Below are 20,766 nucleotides of genomic sequence, written 5' to 3'. Positions count from 1 at the left end.
AGGGCAGGCACTGTGCCAAGGTGCCTGGTGTGGAATCATCACAACAGCCCTGGCAGGGTCAGTGTGGCTCCAGTTTAGAGACAGGAAAATTGGACTTTGGAGCACTAATTAGACACATTGCTAGGAAATGACACTGACATTCCATGGTACTTTGCTAGTTTGCTGTATCGACTGCATCTTATTTGAAACAGTAGAACTCAAAATAAGGAAAACAAATAGGATTTGTCCCTACACAAATCGCATATTTATCTGGGTTTTATTTATTCTTTTTCCCTGGGCCTTAATACATTTCTAGGTAGGGTGGTTTCAACTTGTATTTCACATGAAGGTCACGATCAAAACATTTTCTTACTTCTTTTTCATTATTTGATATTTCTAGATATTTCAAATATTACTGCATATTCTGTGTATGAACTATTAGACTTTGTAAGGCATACTATTTTAAAGAAGGAAGGAGGAGGAAAGGAATGAAGGAAGGAGTGAGGGAGAGGGAGAGAGGGAAGAAGGAAGAAAGTTCTCTTAAATAATGATAGGTCTTCTTGCTATGGATGTGGCTAGGAGTGAGGAGATCGAGCACAGACTCAGCACCACACTGAAGTTCTCACCACATTTACGCAAGATGCTAGAGTGACATCGGTTTCTTTCTCTGTTGTCTAAACCTTAGTCTCTGAAATCTCCCTTCCAGCTCTGGGTCTTCCCATCCATGCACCCTGGGGAGACATGTGATCTGCTCACTACCATACTTGTAGGGAAACGTGCAGCTGTGTGCCAAGCCTGTGTAAAAGCTGGCCTCTAAAGAAGATCCCATGTTGGTGCTTAAAAGAAACATGCCTTAGTAAGAAGTGTTTTTTAACTCACTGTTGGGGAAATTGTTCATTTCTTCAAATCTTTTCCCCTCAGATTAATCTCATTTCTTCTGATTCTGTTCTCAGAATACAATTGTAATATTACTGCTAACACTTTGGACATATTCTAGGTACTAGTCCTCATCTGAAGATAGTAACGTTCTTTCTTTAACAGATATGTTACAGTTGTGGAGGTTTAACATTGCTTTTGTTCCTTTGTAAAGACGTATATTGCAAGATGATTTTTTTAATTGAAAGTATTGACCTATATCACTCTGAAAATCACAGGCATAACTATCAAAATTTCATAGGTGGTTAATTTTATTGATATAGCTGAAGAAATGACATGAAAAAAATAGTCAAGTGGGATTAGTATAAAATTCCAAAGCGCTCGTTGTTTAAAAGTCTCATTCAAATCAATGGGGCTAAAGTTCATATACATTTTATTTGGTTTTGTTCTGCTTTATGTAAGTTATTTCATCCATCTTTAAAAGAGTCAGACAGAGATACAGGGAGAAAAGGAGGCACTTGATTTTTTAAAAAATATTTTTGTGTACGTGTCTCATAAGTTACAAAATAACATAAAATTTGGTTTTCAAAAAATAAACACATCTGTGAGAGTTTTAAAAGAGTAAATAACTTATTTTACTGTCAAACCTAATTAATTGGAAGCTTTTCATCAAACTTATTTCTTTTTATTTTTTAGAAATATAATTCCTTGTCATAAAATTGATATCATCACCCCTTCAGGCAAAGACAAATCTGTTTCCAAAATGCTTCCATTTTACTACAAGGAAAATAAATCCAAGATTTTCCATTTTCTCTTTTTTCACTTTTTTGTATTCTTTTTCCTTTCAAGAAATATAATATAGTGCCTCTGTTTATGGGAGATACCTAGTCATTTTGTCTCTTTAGTCATTGCAGTCACTTTTCTGATTTTATTTACACAGCAAATGGTACTCAACTATCTTCCTGGTGTTATAATATTCAGGTCCCTATCCTTTCTTCAGAATCCATTTCATCAGTTTGAAATGGACACAAGAAAAGAGTTCTGGGGCTGTTTGCACACTCAGGAGCCACTTTATAACCTCCCACCCACAATTAGACCCTCTCAGGAAAGCCTTGTGGTGCTGGCTTCAACCCTTGGCTTCATCTGTCCTCTACAAGGCCGAGGCTCCTGGTGGGCAGCAAATCTTAAAACAGCTCTTACCAGAAATTTCTCTGGTGACTATGATAGCCACTCGGTTTTAAAAGGCTGAAAGAAAGTAGGCAGCTGCTTGACTGAGTCAACATCCCTTGACTCTCCCTGGCTCCTCCATCCATGCCCATTAATCAGGACTCATGGCAGACTCCCAGCAGCTGGCAGGAGGGCCATGAGTCTGTGCTTGTGTGAAGGGAAGGGAGAGAAGAGAAAGAGAGGGTGTGGCCCAGACGGGCAAGTGTGAGGAAAGCCAGATGGCAATAGCACTTCATTTTGACATCCAGGTACCACTCTTGAGAGATTATGTGGCATGTCCTTGCTTTGGGCACTGTTAACAACCCTACTGGCTGTGAGTTAATACATGCCAAAGGGGTCTGAACGAGTTTTAGCTGGTTGTGGTGCCTATGAACTCTTCAGAAGCTTCCTGAAAGGTTTGGGCTAGCTTGAACCGGTTAGACAGAGTTTGCCCAAGTTTTGAGTGGTCAAGTCTTGATTGAACCAGGAGGACATGAGCAGGCTGGTAAAAACCGAAAGAATGTCAGCAAAATAAGTATTTTCCAGTTGAAATAAAAATGTTATTTCTACAAATTAATTAAGGATATTTTCTGTGATATTCTTTGATATTTGATAGTACTTCATGAGTTATAATTAGATGACTGGTTTTATATAATAAATTTTTTTAAATACTTGCCAATATAAAACATACATTATTTGTATTGAATTTTGTTTTTTTATGGTCCTGATTCAACTTCTATCTCTTCTTTAGTAATTTCTTAATTAAGAGGTGCCAAAAAATGAAGAATGAAGTTAATATGTGTACACTGTAGTCCTGAAACTTTTGTTTTGCACCACTCAACTGGCTGATTAACTTGCCTTTTTGTAAACTCTAGTATACTTCCAAGACACTATAAATAATCATGACAATATCTAATAAAAATAGATGTCATATCACAAAACCACAGCAGAGTTCAAACTTAGTTTAGCAAAATCAACAACTTGCTCACAAGACTGATGAACTGCAGTTACGTGTTTTTAGCAAAAGCATTTCTAGCAACCAGATAAGCAAGTGTCTTCCTGACATAGATGGATGATAGCACATGTGCCAGAAGCCAGTGGAAAATAGGAGCTGTCATCTAGAAAATGACAGAGCCATTTCAAGTCCCTCTAGATTAGCACTCCATCTTCGGCTGAGTAAGATATACTGTTAGCTGAAGGTCTATTGCCAGCGAATCAGAAGAAGAGGGCAGAGCCCTATCCTTCTCAGATGACTAGATTCATCAGAGGCTCAGAGGCAGGGGATGCACGTGATCACCTCCCAGCTTTTTGTAAGGTTGTGGCATAAGAAACAAAGCCAATAAAAGTTCTACCATGTAGGTCAGCAAAAAATATGAATTAATCTATTCATTCTAGAGACTTACCAATGTTCAAAAACAGTGTAAGCTAGTGTAAACACATTGTTTCTAATACCCTGCCTCATTCAAAATTGTCTTGTAGACAAGAACCTGATTATAACATCACAAGTTTTGCTACTTATCTTTATTTAAACAATTAAGCATTTGGAAATTCATCTTCTCAGCCTTGGGTCACTAAATAAATATTGTCTAACTGACTGACCAGTATCTAGGGAGGTAATTCTGAGGTTAAAAGGAAAGTCCGAAGTACACTGAGTTTAGCAAGACAGATTTTCGAATGCAGCTGGGTCTGCATTTCTGTAAAGCCTTCCCCGACTTGTCCTGGAGTCCTCTGGAGACCATCTCTTTGTGATGGAGCTTAATGACTGAGGATAATATGCTGCCCTACGCGAGGTCCTCTGGCAGAGGTGGAGCACTGCTGTTCCGTAATGGCCTGGCACTGCATGGCACACTCTTGATAATGCTGTTCTTGTGCCTCTGGGCACAGCGAGCTTGGGCATGGGCAGACTGCTGTGTCATGGTCTGCCATTGGGGCATCTCTGATTTCCGAGGATGCAACTCAGGCACCGTCAGGGAGGTCAGCTCAGACCTGTGCATGATGACAGCCTCCACGTCCATGAGTGGAAGTCTCCAAGGGGCACCAATGGACATATCAACAGTTTTGCTGCAAAACAATAACTTCCTTATACACATTTTTCTCTGTGGCTGTGGTTAGCAAAAGAGAGAAAAAAATTATTTAAAAGTGTTTGGAAGCTACGAATAATAAAGAAACAAGCCATTCTCCTAGGGGAGAAATGACTGCCTTTCATTCCTGGGTAATTTGCAGAGGCCTTTTAGCTCTACCTTGGAGCTACAGGGGTGACAATGTGGGTATAATTTAGGACGCTCTGGAATCTCCTTAAACCTATCAGGCCAAGACTTACTCACCGGTTGTTCTGTTAATACTATGAGCCAGAGAATTTCCAATAATATTGAGGAGGCTAACTTCAGAAAGAAATATTCTTCCAACTACTTATTTTGTCTATAATGACCAAGTTATTTGTCTTACGTGCAATGGATAAGGAAGAAAATTCCTATTTCTGTGGCATTATAATTTGATTTCAGTTCTGTCAAGTTGTATCACGCAAAAGCCTCCTTTTCCCCTCCTTCCCCCACTCTTTTCTTTTTGTCAGTGACATTCCCCATGATGAGCATTCCGAAAGAGTAGCTACTGCTTCTCTTGTCAACTGGGTTTTGTCAGCTCTGAACACAGGGTCTTGCTTTGCCATTTCCAAGGTCTCTTTGAAACCCAGGATCACAGCTGGTGCTTCAATCAGGAGTTCACACCGTGAAGAAGCTGGCAGTGAATCCTCCACCGAGTCTGTGGAAGATACATCATCTCTTTCCCAGCCACAATGGAATACACCTTTCATTTTCTCACTGAAAAAGACTGCATCATTCACTACTCTTTCTTGACAAAAATATTAATAACATCCCAGCCTCCTAAGGGATGGGAACATTTTGGGGTTTAAACTGAAGTGACCTTAGCTTGTCAGAATGATTTGACTTTAAGAAATGCAACAGTAAATCCTGTTTTCTATTGTGGTTTTAAAATCTGGTGTAGTAATAAAATTAAGGACATCTTAACTATGTCTATCATGACAAAATGTGTCAGTAAGAATATATAAGCAGAGGGATTTTTTTAAGAAATATGCTTATATAATGGAATTTGTATTCTTTCCCAACTTGTGGCATGGTATTTCTTTGTTTTTTATCATTTTCAGGGATAGATTATAATGGAACCTCTTTAAGATAATGTTTTTAATATTTAAAAACTATTTTGTTTATATATGGAGAATGAAGATGAAAGAAAACATTTAGTGGCCCTTTAGGAAGAAAAAGTATTGGCAATGCTAGGCAAATGTGATATTAGGATTTATATTTCTAGCTGAAATCAACGTGGAAAGTTAGCAGATAAATCTGAAAACGGAAGCGGAATATGGTCATACATAATAACTAAGAATTTGAAGTAAAATTCTCCTTTGCTGCTAACTTCTTTTTTCAAATTTTGTGGTTTCACTGTAGTACATGTTTAACAATTAGTGTTCTAAGTTGTAACTTATTCAAAGAAAATAAGCCTTCTTCAAATATTAATGCAGGCTAAATCTAAATATGCCAAATGAGGCAGAGAAGTGGTAGATTAGATGCCCTAAAATTACTTTGACCTCAATTATCGAGATACAATTTCAAGAATCACTTTACGCGGCTAAACAGCGTGTAATCTAGTCGCCTCCAACAAAATCACCATCTTCTAGGAAAACCAACCTTTCACATTCCACTGTCTTCCATTCTCAATCAAATCAGAGCCCAGGGTTAGAAACATTCACCCAGCATATTACAGGTGAGATCCATATTTATCCATACTTCTTGGGTAATTACTTCTATTATTAATATTATGTGTAGCAGAAAATGAGTATTTTATATACCACTTTTGTGAACATAGGTGTTTTTCAAATGAAAGATGACTATTTTTTAAAGATATTCTAATTATTACCAAATACATGTTTCTGTATCACCATATATGAAACTAGACCAAAATCAACAATTAACAATATAATCAGAGTTGCTAGGGGAGGGGAAAATGGGAAGTTATTGTTTAATGGGCACAGAGTTTCAGTTTGTTTTTTTTTTTTTTTTTTGCAAGTCTTGGGGAATTTATCACAATGAGCTTTTACCTGTATATATATATATATATATATATATATATATATATATATATATATATATGTATATATATATATATATTTTAAAAATCTTTATTGGAGTATAATTGCTTTACAATAGTGTGTTAGTTTCTGCTTTATAACAAAGTGAATCAGCTATACATATATATATATCCCCATATCGTCTCCCTCCCACCCTGCCAATCCCACCCATCTAGGTGGTCACAAAGCCCTGAGCTGGTCCCCCTGTGCTAAGCGGCTGCTTCCTACTAGCAGGTTTCAGTCTTACAAGATGAAAAAGTTCTGGATTTCTGTTATACAACAATGTGAATATACTTAATGCTACTGAACCATACACTTATAATAGTTACGATGATAAATTTTATGTTTTTTTACCACAATTAAAAATTTTTTAAACATAATCAGGAGAAATATTCTCCTTTGGATCAAGGAAATGGGCTAGGTGGGATTCATTATCTTCTTGCCAAAAGCCAGCTTTAAGTTACATGAAGCAGTTATAGAGAATGTTGGTAAAGCTACCACAGGGGTCAAGGAAAACAAGAAGCAAAGAGAAGATGATCAATGATTCAATCCTTGAATAATCTTGATTCCTGCAGAATAGCTGAAATCACCTCTCAGAAAAACCTTTCACCATGAAAAGTGTGGCTGGGGAAACTGTGAAAAACGCTATTCCTAAATAATGCCTGTTGATCCTTGACATGATCACTGCTTAGACATTGACAACAAGGCCAAGTTTCTAAATGTCAGATACACAAGAGGGAAAAGAAATTCCTTGGATGAAAGTAAAGGAGAGGGAAATAAGATTTGTTGAGCTTGCACAGTGCTTTACAAGTGATATTTCATTTGATCCTGTGAGGTAGGTACTATTATCCCATATTTCTAATGGGAGAAATTGCATCTGAGAGGTTAAGGAATTTGCCCTATTTTGTCCAGATAGTACTGATATCAGTAGAAGGGTTGCACCAATTCAGAGAATCTGATACAGTCCAATCCTAATTTCTCTGTGACACCATTTTAGAAAGTCAGGAGTGAATCTGAGGGACAGGGGCATACCTAGTGTGTCCCCTCAGCTCTCATACTCTGGATAATTCCATACACTATGTCTGTTTATGGTCCCTGGTTCCTGGGAATCGAAGGCCGCATTCTAGAGTGACCATGGACCCCTCACTGTCCTGCATTAGCCATTATTTCAGTATCCATCCTTATGATGACTGACCATCAACACAGTAATCCTTAGACACAAAGATGTGAACATGATCACACCCCTGCCTTCAAGAAGCTAGTGGGAAATGCTGACAGGTAATAAGTATGCTAAGTACCTGCCACAGTGGAGGTATACACATGGTTCCATGCGGGAAAAAAATTAAAAAGCAAAATGGAGGAAGAAGTTAGTGGAGAAGGAATGGATGGGATATAGTATCTACAACCCAGGGCAATGAGAATGAGAAGGGTGTGCTCCATTCCCCAAGCCCAAGGCTCTGCCTAAGGTCCACCTCTGCCTTTTCTGTACAAGATTCCTAAAGTTTTAGGAGAGTTAAGCAGTACCTAGTATACTAATTTTTGCCTTATCATTAAATACAACTGACAAAGTGACAGATCAAGAATATTTTATTTCCTTTTCTTTTCTTTTTGCGGTACGCGGGCCTCTCACTGCTGTGGCCTCGCCCGTTGGCGGAGCACAGGCTCCGGACGCGCAGCCTCAGCGGCCATGGCTCACGGGCCCAGCCGCTCTGTGGCATGTGGGATCTTCCCAGACTGGGGCATGAACCCGTGTCCCCTGCATCGGCAGGCGGACTCTCAACCACTGCACCACCAGGGAAGCCCAAGAATATTTTATATCCTATTATTGAGAACTAACTATACTCCTTAATTAAGAACCAGATGTGTGTGTGGAAGTGGGGGGAAGGGAAAGTAAGAAGGGGATTGTGAAATAAGACTCTATTATTTGTGAAAATCAAAATTTCTTTAAGAATCTTGAGTGGGCATAAACTGGCAGTGTTACCTCTCCCCATACATATAGTAAGTGCATAGCATGCTAGACAATTAAAACTTCATCTTTCATCTTCTTTCATGAATTGGAAATTCATCTTCCAATTTTGTATTATTTTATATATAACATCATATATTATACCTTATATATTGCATAATTTTTCTACCAATTTAATTAGGTCACCCAAAAGGATTACCCATAACACGCCAAACACACGATTTGTTGTCTATACTTGGGAAAGCATTTTTTAAACTCCTGGTATTGTCTCGGACTTTCTTTGGATTTCTTGGATTTGATGTTCACAATCCATCACAATAGAAACACTGAAGGAGGGCATGTTGAATGTGGAATATCGCTGTAGAGAGCTAGGCTAAAGCAAGCTCCATAAGGTATTTTAGTGGAGGATGCAGGAAAACAACAACAAGGAGAAAGCTGGTGAGATTCACAAACTATAATTAGCTCCATTAAATGCCTTTAACTGAATTTCTAACACGCTGTTTAAAGAATGGGGACCTTTATGAGAAAGTGTTGCACACCCCTTTTTTGGTCATTGTTTTGGGGTGTTAAACATAAACTACATTTACAGGTCCCATGGCTATCAAATTTATTTGCTCACAACACAGTTTCCTCAGCATTGTTTGTTATCCAGGAAATTTCACAGCTTTAGAGGACCCAGACTTCAAAGTCAAGGAAGTAGATTTGGGGCATGGGAGCCTGGGGACACCAAGGGAGACTGTTCGTCAGCATTAGAAAATTTTTCTTTCTTTCCTTCTTTCTCTCCCTCTCTCTCTCTCTTTCTTCCTTTTTATGCTACAGGTTGCAAATCAGAATCAGGTATCTGCCCATAATTTTGAAAGCCCACATATTCATTTTCAAAGATGTCCAGATACTAGTTTATCATTTCATAAAACGTTTAGCCTACCAGACGAAACACTGTTTTATCAGTTGTTGATGGAAGAAGCCTTCCTTTGCTAAACATTGTGCAGTACCAGCAGCGTGAACCCTGGGGTCATGGGATAACAATGGTGTGCTCACGTTGGCAGGGGCTTTTTTTTTTTTGCAAGTGGCACCTGCTGTGAGGCTCTCCGTATAAATACTGAACGCTTGCAACAAATCACAGATGTTTTATGCACTAGAAAAGCCGACAGGAAGTAATCACTAAAAAAAAGAAACAGTGTGGAATAGGTAGGAGAAGGGGGAGAAAAAAGACTCCTTTACCTTTGAGGCGATGTTTGGGGGAATAGATTTTAAATGCAGAATGTGAGTAGCCTTGCTGTGTGGCTCAGCTTGACCCAGGCTCCAACTCAGCCCAGCTGAGAAGGTACAGGCCTTGTAAGGAAGATGGAGCATCCTTTACATAAGCTGAGTGGGAAAACACACTTGAAAATTCCTTTGCATTGTCTTTGGTGGGTTGGAGTTCTTAACTTTTTCAGTTGTTCTCTTTATTTTGTGACATCTAAGTGTTTCACAGAACAAGTACCCTGTAATTTTTTTAATATGAAAAGAAATGGTTTCATTTTGGTGCAAACCTTTCTTATTATCCAGGGACCATTCCCTTTACACTTCCCTGGGGACTGTCACCACCACCTCAATTAGGTTCTTTCTCCTGTCCTGAACATTGACCATTGGGCCTCAGAAAAAGAACTTCATGCCTGAGTTTATCTTGTTTCCATATCAGCTTATTTTCAGTGTATTTCAAGGCCATATAATAACATTATTTTATAGACTTCTGAGTAAGTGGTAACAAAGAAAATATTTGTCTCTTCTCCATTTCCCCAACAATTTCTGGACCTCATTTCAAAGAGATGCATGTCGTCGGAATGATAATGTGCTTTTCTTTCTTCCAGAGAAACCAAAGCATGCTGTTTGTTTTCACAGGAGTATTTATACTTAACACGTTTACATTTTAAGTCACATTTGCTTGACTTCTTAAATGACTTCTCTATTTTTTAGCTTCTCATCACATTAAAAATCTACCCCTAATGAATTCTTCGGAGCCCTATTTTTTTTTCATTTTTATTTTAATATTTGACAGTTTCTTTGTAGAAAGGAAAGAACATTTGAAATAATATTGGATATTTTGCCAAGTCTGTCAAATGAGGAGCACTTTCACTTTCTCAGCTCCGTCTCATTAAAATTGTATTCTAATTCTGTCTTAACTCGGTCTCTGTGCTTCATAAGTCATTGCCTGCTCATTACTTGTGGTGTGGGAGATGAAATTTATTCAAACCCAATAGCCGAGATAAAGCATTGAAAGGCAGGCAGCTGGGAGAAATGAAATTAGCCTATTTTAGTGCTTTTCCGGCTGCATTTTTGCATCACCACCCGTTATGCCACGTGTCAGTTTGCATTTGTGACACTATCTATGTTTGGTTTATAGATTTCTGTTAATACGATATTCTCAGAAATATAGAGAATCTCCCCCCTTTTGCTTTTGTCTTAGAATTGGAATGTCCCTGAGTGTTTGGGTTGACAAAGAGGAAAACATGATTTTCTATAGTTTCGTATAATTATAAAATCATTAAAATTGCCCCCAAAGATTAATTGTTTCATTGTTACAATTCATAATTGTGTGTCTTAAAGAAAAGAACATTAGTGACAAAGAGTAAATGTTATACCCTCAGAATGGTTTGAGGGGAAATGGCTTTAGAATGCAATGTGACTTACAAGCAATTTCACATGGAATCCGGGAGGGAGCTGTGCTTTCTAACCTAACCTCTCCATCTTGAGCTTTAAATGTCACAAGAATACACTGTGGAATTCCTAATTTTGAATATAGAGGAGTTTTTTAAGAAAATTGACTAAAAGCATTGTACTTTGCCATTATCAAATTGAGTTGTTAAGGAATTATATGATCTAATTACTAAATTTGGTATTTTTGACTACTTTGATTATGAACAGATATTGTCATTAGCTATCTAATTAAATTGACTGCAATAACAAGCAGTAATTTAGAAATATGTTCTAAATTAGTTTCTATATGAAAGCAAAGTCTTTGTTGATCTGTGTATGTGATTAATGTCAAGTGTCATGAATTAGCTGAGGGATTTCTGTGTAGAAATATATGCATTTATATAAAAGAAAGATTCATCTACACTGAAAGTAAAAGATAGAGCTTGATTGGTGCCTAAATATAAGTACCAATGCATTTTTTTCTGATTACTCAAAGAAAATATAGGAAAAACAACACATTTCCTAGAAATGTGATGGTTAGGTTTAAGTTAGGTTTAACTATCTATGCATACAGTGCATATGTACAGTGTGTGTACCCAACCTAGAAACTTTGCAAATAATATATGCAGATTTAAATTTAAATGGAGCCCGTCAAAGCATTATGTAAGATATGTGGACAAATCTGTCAAATCCATTGTAGTACAAAATAACAAAATATTTTATGTGACTAATAAATTGTGCAGATAAGCAGTGGACCATAGTCATAAACAAATTAACCTTTGATGTAGGTATTTTCTGGTAACGGTAGCTGGATTGGAAAGGCGACCCTCTTGAGAGCATTTAGCATGGTGCCTTTTTATTTGCTTTTTATTTCTTTCCCAGTGTGATACTTGGTTCATGATCTTGGTCATGCTTATACCTATTAACATTTTGTAAACCATGTAACAGAGGAGAAGGTAGAGTTATAACCTAGGACTAAACTGGAAATTACTAGACCACACAAGCCTAAACCCTGGCATGATTTAAGAGATTCTGTCAAAAAGATTACATAATAAACTATGCTATGTGCATATATGCATGTTATGTAAGTAAATCTCAAACACCCAAACTGATGTGGCCTTAAACAATTAACTACTATAAGATTTATTCCTGAATACTCATTTATGGGATAAAGAGCAATTCTATGCTATAACTAATTTACCCAGATCCATTCAAACCCTATACTTCTACTCCTGCTTCTCCCCATTTTCTCCACTCCAGGCCCTTGGACTAAGCACTTACCTTAGTCCTTGGTTTGTATGGCCTCTACCAGGCAAGTAAAACTTCTAATAGTAATGTGGAAACCGATTTGTTATTCAAATAGAATATTTTTTAACACCAAGTTTGGGTCTATATAACCCTTGAATTTGTAACTTAAGCCTCACAGTTCTACAGACTAAAGGGCTCTGTCAAGACAGACTAAAGGGCTCTGTCAAGAAATATACTGAGAAAATGGACCATATGTACCTGCAAAAGACTGTGATCTATTTTTTCATTAGCAAAACACTTTTCCCTTTTTTCAGGCAATAAGAATCTGGTTGCCAATTATACTTAAATTATTTTATTTGGCCCCTTGATTCTTTGATTAACTGGACGTTTTCATAGAAGTAACAGCTGCACCAGCAGCACGTTTTCAAAGCAACAAGAAAAGAATCTGTTCCCACTCCAGAGTCCCACATTAGCCAGTTCCTTCTCACCAAAGGGGAACGAAAGATACCTACAGCCAAAATGAATAAAAAGGCAAAGGGCCTTTATGGAGCTATTGTCAGTTTAATGCCCTGCAGTGGCCACCAGTCTGTGGGGTTGTGCTCTTTCCTTGGTACTATTGGCTATATCTGTCCTTCATGGTTGTTGGTAGTGGGTAACTCTATTTAGCACCAGTGGCTGCTCTGGTCGGTGTCAAGGAGTTTTGGCCTAATCTCCTCTGTCTTGAATATTCTTAAATATTCTGGGTTCTTAATATTTCCCCAGTAGTTGCATGCCTTCTCATGAATTCCAGCCACATTAAGACATCTGTGATGTCAGATCTCAGAGAGTGAAATCCTTAAAAAAGTGGGGGGCCTCCTTGGATGATGTCCACATTATTCTTATAAATAGGTTCCCCCACAACCCCTCCCATTAGCTTTAGTGCATAATACATAAAACAGTATCTATCTGCTTTTCATCACTCAGGTGACCTTCAAAATTGTCTGCCCAACAAAATATTTTCTTTGCCCATTTTTGTTTTACTTTTATACAGGCATGTCTTGTTTTATTGCACTTCGCTTTATTGCACTTCACAACTATTGTGTTTTTTACAAATTAAAGGTTGTTGACAACCGTGTGTCAAGCAAGTCCACCAGCACCCTTTTTCCAACAGTGCTTGCTCACTTCATGTCTCTCTGACATTTAGTAATTCTCACAGTATTTCAGACTTTTTCATTATTATTATATTTGTTGTGGTGATTTGCGATCAGTGATCTTTGATGTTACTATTACAAAAAGATTACGACTCACTGAAGTCTCAAATGATGGTTAGCATTTATAGCAATAAAGTGTTTTTTAATTAGGGTATTTACTTTTTTTTTAAAGACAATGCTACTGCATACTTAATAGACTACAACAGAGTATAAACATAACTATTATACGCACTGGGAAACCAAAAAAATTGCATGACTTGCTTTATTACATTAGCTTTATTGTGGTGGTCTGGAACCAAACCCACAATATCTCCAAGGTATGCCTGTATTTGACTTTCGTGAGATGCGATTCTATATTTCTTTGACTTGTTCCAGTAGCTGAATTATCTAAGTGCTCCTAAATATAAAGATTTTCTTTGAGAGTCCTGATTCAGCATCAGACCTACTGGCCTCTGCCTATGAAAACTAAAATGACTCTTAAAAAGGTAACTGGTTCTTAATTAACAAATGAATGTTCTCTTCTAAGGCAATATCTTCCTTCAGTTTTCTACCATTTAACACCCAGTATCCTCCCATATTTTTACTCATCTTGGCCTTTCAATCTACTTCTTCCATGCCTCCTTTACCAGCATGCATTTTATGTCCCAGATAATAGTGCACTTAGTCATAACAGATGAGCAAACAAAGAGCTGGACATTAAGTGGCCAGCTCTAAAATGATTACATCAAAGATATGCAAAAAAGAAAAAAAAATCATATAAGTTATATTTCCAAATTGTTAAGGGACAAATTTCAAAAGGAGGTAAAATTATGACTCTCATATAAATATAAAATGAACACATGTCAAAGATGTGTTTTAATTCATAAATTGAAGGAGGAAACTGGCAAGATGTTACAACTGGTTCAAAGGAGAATCCAAAAAACAGACACATAAATAAATTAGGAATATTGAAATGAATTTGCAAATGTATGCAAAAGTGGCTTCTTCTAAAATAGGAGAGCCAAGTTGAAACTCCACAAAATAGAATTGATTTGCTTGTCTGTAGATAAGAATTATTTGCATGACTGTCAGTTTTCTACAAGTTATTTTCTACTTTACAAAGTTGTAGAAAGTTGCATAACGTGTACAGGACCAAGTAATCCCTGGAGCCTCCAACATTCCATAGAAAAGAAATCCAGTACTTTATTTTGCATATTCTAAAGTTTTACATTGTTCTTTACAGGTTTGTTGAATCTTCTTGATTCAACAAGTGAATGAATGAATACACTCAATTAGACTTCCGACAGTACTTAGGATTAATTACACATTCATTCAACAAATATTATTTCATACCTATCGTACCTATATTTCTATGTTTTGGGTGCTGAAGATAATGCAGTTAACAAAAAAGAAACACTTCTGTCATATATTCTAATGGAGAAAGAAATAAAATGAGTAAGTAAACAAGCAAATTATTAGTATATATGTCAGAAGATGTTTCATACTATTGATGCCGAAAACTCAGCCTCTTTGCACCAGTGCCGAATGGCATCTCAGAGACAGAGTTTTGGGTGAAGTAGAAAAGATTAGCTTTATTGCTTTGCCAGGAAAAGGGGGAGACATCGGGCTCATGCCTCTCAAACCTGTGTGTCCCAACCCAGGAGGATTTGGTGAGGAGTTTTATAGCAATGGTTCAAAGGTGGGGCTGCTGATAAGGATCAGGGTGTGTACAGGGCCGGTACTCCTTTAATCTGACCTCAGATGGTCTCCTGAAAAATTTCTCTGATTCCTTTGATCTGGCCTCAGGTCATCTCCTGATGAGCTTCTCATGGTTATCAAACTGTGACCTTCTCTGGAATGAAGAATGCTAACATTTTCCATTTGTTAGGGGGTTTTACTTCTATAAAAGAGCTCAAAGATATTATGTGTGTCCTTTGAGGTGGAACAAGGACCTGCCCCAAGGCTGCACTATTGTTTCTTGACTGTTCCTCCCTTGTCTCTGCATCCCCTCCCTTCCCTGATTGGCAGCTGTTCCCATCTGCCCTTTTCCTTGTTTAGCCTAAGATGGTATAAAAGCCCAAACTCTAACCACCCCTTTGAGTTACTCAGCACTGAGCGCTCCCATGTGTGCATGTGTGATGCACATGTTAATAAACTTGTTTGTTTTTCCTCTTATTAATCTGTCTTTGGCCAGTCTGATTTATAGGGCCCCAGCAGGAGAACCTAAGATGGGTAAAGGAAGAGATTTTTCTTCCCTTACAAAGGTTTTGAGCTTAGGAGTGGAATGATGCAATATAGATTTGATATTGGCTGTTGTGTGAGATGGGGCCAGGATTTATTGGAGATCAGTCAGGAAAGCTCTGGCAGTCTACTGAAGGATTATGATGGCTTGGAGTAGAGTAGTAGCTGTGGAAACAGGGAGAGTGCTCTTTTTTGCTGAATATTTTACAAGTGAGACCACCAGAGAATTTCTGCTATTCAGCAAGAATAGGAAATAACTTTGCAAAACTCACACAGTCCATTTTTCACTCTTGAAAAACTTTTCCTAATTCAAAGGCACAAGATTGTCAAAACACAAAAATATTCCCAGAAAATTATTTTTATCTTGTCCTGTGAAGTGTATAGAAAGACAACCTGCTGTTTGTTCCTTTCTGTCACTGAGCCTGTAATGGGTGTTTGTTTGCAAACTAGAGAAATTTACTTTGACTGAGTGAAGTAGGAAAGGGGAAAATTGAAAGAATACCATTAGCTAATGGAAGAGTTAGACCCAGGTCTTTTAAGCTGACTGGGAATAAAAAGGTTCCTAGATTTTTTGGTGGGAGATAAACATGAGAATAAGTGGGGGGTTTTTTAGTACATAAATCATGAAAAATGAAGAAAAATAACTAAATAAATATAAAACATAAAAATAAGAAGTATGCATATACAGTTATGTATCAAATGAGAACTATGCTTATGCCAGGAGTGATACATTTTAAAAAAATAACTGTGATCAGCATGCAATTAGAGAAAATGTGGGCTCTGTGCCTCTGGTTTAAAAGAGAATTTTCTCTTTATTATTCTGGGGGAATCTAGTTGGATCATTTCAGCCATTCATCAGATTTCTCTGGGGAATTTTTGTTGACCTTTTTTTAAAAAAACAAAAATTTCCAGAGCACAATGCAAAATGTTCTGATTCAATACATTTGAGCTGATACCTAGAAATCTACACTTTACAACCTTATAAGGATTTTGACACTCAGCCAGTGTGGGGACCCATGAGTTAAGGCACAGCCTTCACCTGAAAATGTGTTTTATTCACCTGCTCAAAAAGAGAATCTGGGGCTTCCCTGGTGGCGCAGTGGTTGAGAGTCCGCCTGCCGATGCAGGGGAGACGGGTTCGTGCCCCAGTCCGGGAAGATCCCACATGCCGCGGAGCGGCTGGGACCGTGAGCCATGGCCGCTGAGCCTGCGCGTCTGGAGCCTGTGCTCTGCAACGGGAGAGGCCACAACAGTGAGAGGCCCACGTACCGCAAAAAAAAAAAAAAAAAAAAAAAGAGAATCTGAAAATAAAGGTTTGTTTGCTTATTGGGATCTACTCATTTTATTGAGTCACAGAACGTTGGTGCACAAAGATTATCTTGTCAAACAGAAAACAAACAGATGAGGCAACTACAGCCTAAAAAGTACCCAGTAACCGCAAAATGTCTGCCTTGCATCGGACACTGCTTAAAAAGTGTATTTAAAATTTTTTTCACAAGGTGTTTTCCTTAATATGTATTTATATTTATTTAATTTCTGTCTATTTTCAGAAAGTAACCAAAGTGGCATTTAACAATTATATATACAACAAAATGGTAAAAAAGTAGAAGAAAGAAAGGAAGGAAAGAAGGAAGAAAGGAAGACCAAGGTAAGGAAGAGATAAATATGGCAGTGACCATTCATCAACTTTGCAATGATAAAGTTTAGATGGGCTTCTGCACTCCATCACACTCAGGGCAAAAAGAGAAAACTAAACTACAAGCTTCACAAAAGGTAAATAGCATGATTTCTTTCTTATTATTTATTTTCCTCCTTGTATGAAGCCATGAATTGCTCAGTCACTCATCAATGGCTATAAGTCATAGCACTGTTGCAGGAAGGGGGACCCTTTCCAGGGCCCAAGAGTGGGCTCTTGTCCAACACTCAGAAATGAATTGTCCAAGGAGACACACATGCTGACAAAGCAAGAGACTTTATTAGGAAGGGGTGCCTCGGGGGGAAAGCAGTAAGGTAAGGGAACCCAGGAGAACTGCTCTGCCACATGGCTTGCAGTCTCACATTTCATGGTGATGGGGTAGTTTCCGGGTTGTCTCTGGCCAGTCATCTTGCTTGGCCCATACTGGGTCTGACTCAGGGTCCTCCCTGGTGGCGTGTGCATCTCTCAGCCAAGATGGATTCCAGCGTGAGGGCTTCTGAGAGGTTGGCGGGATATATCGTCTCCTCCTTCCTCCTTTCAGCCCCTCCCGAATTCTCCCAGTTAGTTTTTTTTATCAGGACCTCCTGTTGTGAGACAGCTCATACAAGCGGTTATCATCGTGCCTGCAGTTATCATCGTGCCTGGCCAAGGCAGTCAGTTTCGGACAATGGTTCCCTGACAGCCCTGGAGCCAACACCACATTCAACTTTCATTCCGTAATGCTAAGGCCCTACACATTTCACAAGGAAATTTAGAAGTCACCTAAGACCATGTAGAAACAAAGTGACCTACAGCCATGAGTATGTGACATCACATTGGTAAGGCATTCTCTCAAATTTGAACAAAGTTTTTAAAGGGTTCCTAAAATGAATTTGTGTTTGTCCTGGTTCTTAATTTTCAGATCTAATAGCCAAGCCGAAATACTCTGAGTTTCCATTTATCTGAACCACTATTGTTCAGGCTTCTTTTTACTTTTTCCTCACAGGACACTATTAGAATTCATCAGTCCTTTCAGTGTCTCAGGCTTCATCTTTTCCATTTTTTAAGTATTTTACTCAAAACAATGGTGGGAAATAAAAGGAAAAGAAACAATTCAGTCCTAGGCTCCTAAGAATTATTGAGCTACCAGTGTCCCTCATTTGTTGTGGTTGTGGTTCCTGCTGTTGTTATGACTGTCCTGTCTTTTGTGTACCTTGAATGGTTCGTGCTTTTAAAAACATTTATCCAGTGTTTCACATACTTCCCATGACTCCCCGCTAATAAAGCTTCAGTGTAATTAATGTATTTATATGAACACTGCTGAATTCAACTTGCATTATTTAGACCCACAAAGGAAAATCTTGGCATTTCCAAGTCACAGTTGTGTAATCAGATGACATAGTGTCAGTTGGTTTAAGAATACCTTTATGCCCAGTAAAAAAAAAAAAAGAAAAAAAAAAGTAAAATTGCTGTTTCCTTTCTATTATATGGTATTTTTCAGTGAAATTTGTTTTACCAAATTATACTTCAATTTGACTGAATTTCTTAAAATAAGCAATTTAAAAAGTCATACTGAACTATATTTGGTCATTTAATTAACTTGGGGAAAAGGACCATATCTGGACAGGGAGAAAGGCAACTCATCACCATTCAAATAGGCCTAGACACAGCCTTTATTTTTATTTTATTTCTTTTTTGCCTTTAAGTAAAGTCTTGCCCCTTGACACATCCTTATTATGGAAATAAATGTAACGTTGAATAAGTTAATGTCATTCTTTTGGAATTATGACATGGAGGGGAAGAATTAGAGCATGCTGGGAATGTTGGTATGAATGGATTTACAAAAGAAGTTGCCACATTTGTTTTTATTGTGGTTAAAGCTCTAGTTTGGGAAAAGACAAAGGGCAAGGAATTGGGGAGTTTATGGATGAATGTGGATCTAATGAAGAGAGTCCATTGGTTCCCCAAGCTGGGGTAAGATTCCCACAGTCCTGAACAAACAGTTCTCAGCCTCTAATTTCTAAGCCTTTGTTTCCCCACTTTGGAATTCTGACTACAGGCCTGTTACCAAGCCAACTGAGTTCACTACAAAGATCCATCGAAGCTCTTTTTATCACAAAGATCAAGACGACAATTGTGTGCCTACAAGAAAAGAACAACTAAAGCCATCCAACAAGCATTAAAAGAACAATTCTAGAGATAGTTGCCTTTGAACTCCAATAATGGGCAACATTCAGTCCCGAGATTTGAAATCCCGAGTTAAAAGAATTCATTACCAGTTGCCTTTCCTTGTAATTATAAGAGCTGCTGGCAGCAGGTATTTTCAGCAGCATTAATTTTGTCAAATGTGATATTTTGCAGTCGTGTTGAATCACATACAATGACCATATTATAAACCTACTTTATAGACTTTGTTTTGTTTATTATGGAGTTCATTTATGAAATAGAAGGAATCTAAATTTCGCCTTGGCTTTACCCCCAAACCACAGAAAATGGAGTATTGTTTTATAAAAGCTTGTTCTGAAATATCACTTCCCGAATGTAAAGTATGCTGTTTGTACAGATACATTCCATTGACATGCACAATGCCCAGCTGAGAAAATAAAAAAGGACAGTCAGTCTGGACATTCCCCTCTCTTTTAGCTGTGACCTACGAACAATTTCAGTTTCATGTGGAAAAAAAAAATAGGAATTTCCATCTTTGTGTAAACACTTCTTTTTCTGATGGTATGGGAGCATTTTAAACTAAATCTGAGCAGGCATCAGTAATTCAGAATGAGTATTCTATTTGAAAAACTTTGACCACTATTATTTGTGTGGGCCCTATATTTAAACCTTAGAAGTAGCTTCTGGGATTTAGTCATTCCTTATCATGAAATTCATGACAAGCTATTTATTTGCTTTTATGCATTTGTTTTTATGTGAGTGTTCACTCTTTTTTTTTTTTTTTTCCTGCATAAGAAAGACTAAAGAACCAGCTACACTGGTACTTCATTTTGGGGAGGATTGAGTGAGTTTTACATTTGACAGAAATCTAACAGTACCACCCCAGACCAGAGCAGCTTGCTTTTTTTTTGTCCAATGTGAACAACATGCTGCTTCTAGAAAACTTGTCAAAAACACTTATCTTGCTAAAAAAGGAAAGGACGAAGAAATGTTCACTTACAGATTTTTGTTTTGTTTTTTGTTTTTTGTTTTTTAATTAATTTATTTAATTTATTTACTTTTATTTTTGGCTGTGTTGGGTCTTCGTTTCTGTGCGAGGGCTTTCTCTAGTTGTGGCAAGCATTGGCCACTCTTCATCGCGGTGCGTGGGCCTCTCCCTGTTGTGGCCTCTCGTTGCAGAGCACAGGCTCCAGACGCGCAGGCTCAGTAGTTGTGGCTAACGGGCCTAGTTGCTCCGCGGCATGTGGGATCTTCCCAGACCAGGGCTCGAACCCGTGTCCCCTGCATTAGCAGGCAGATTCTTAACCATTGCGCCACCAGGGAAGCCCAATTTATTTATTTATATTTATTTTTGGCTGTGTTGGGTCTTCATTTCTGTGCAAGGGCTTTCTCCAGTTGCAGCGAGCGGGGGCCACTCTTCATC

This window comes from Mesoplodon bidens (assembly GCF_964165515.1).
Source record: "Mesoplodon bidens genome assembly, chromosome: 4".
Lineage (NCBI taxonomy): Eukaryota > Metazoa > Chordata > Mammalia > Artiodactyla > Ziphiidae > Mesoplodon > Mesoplodon bidens.
This window is presented reverse-complemented; position numbering follows the sequence as displayed.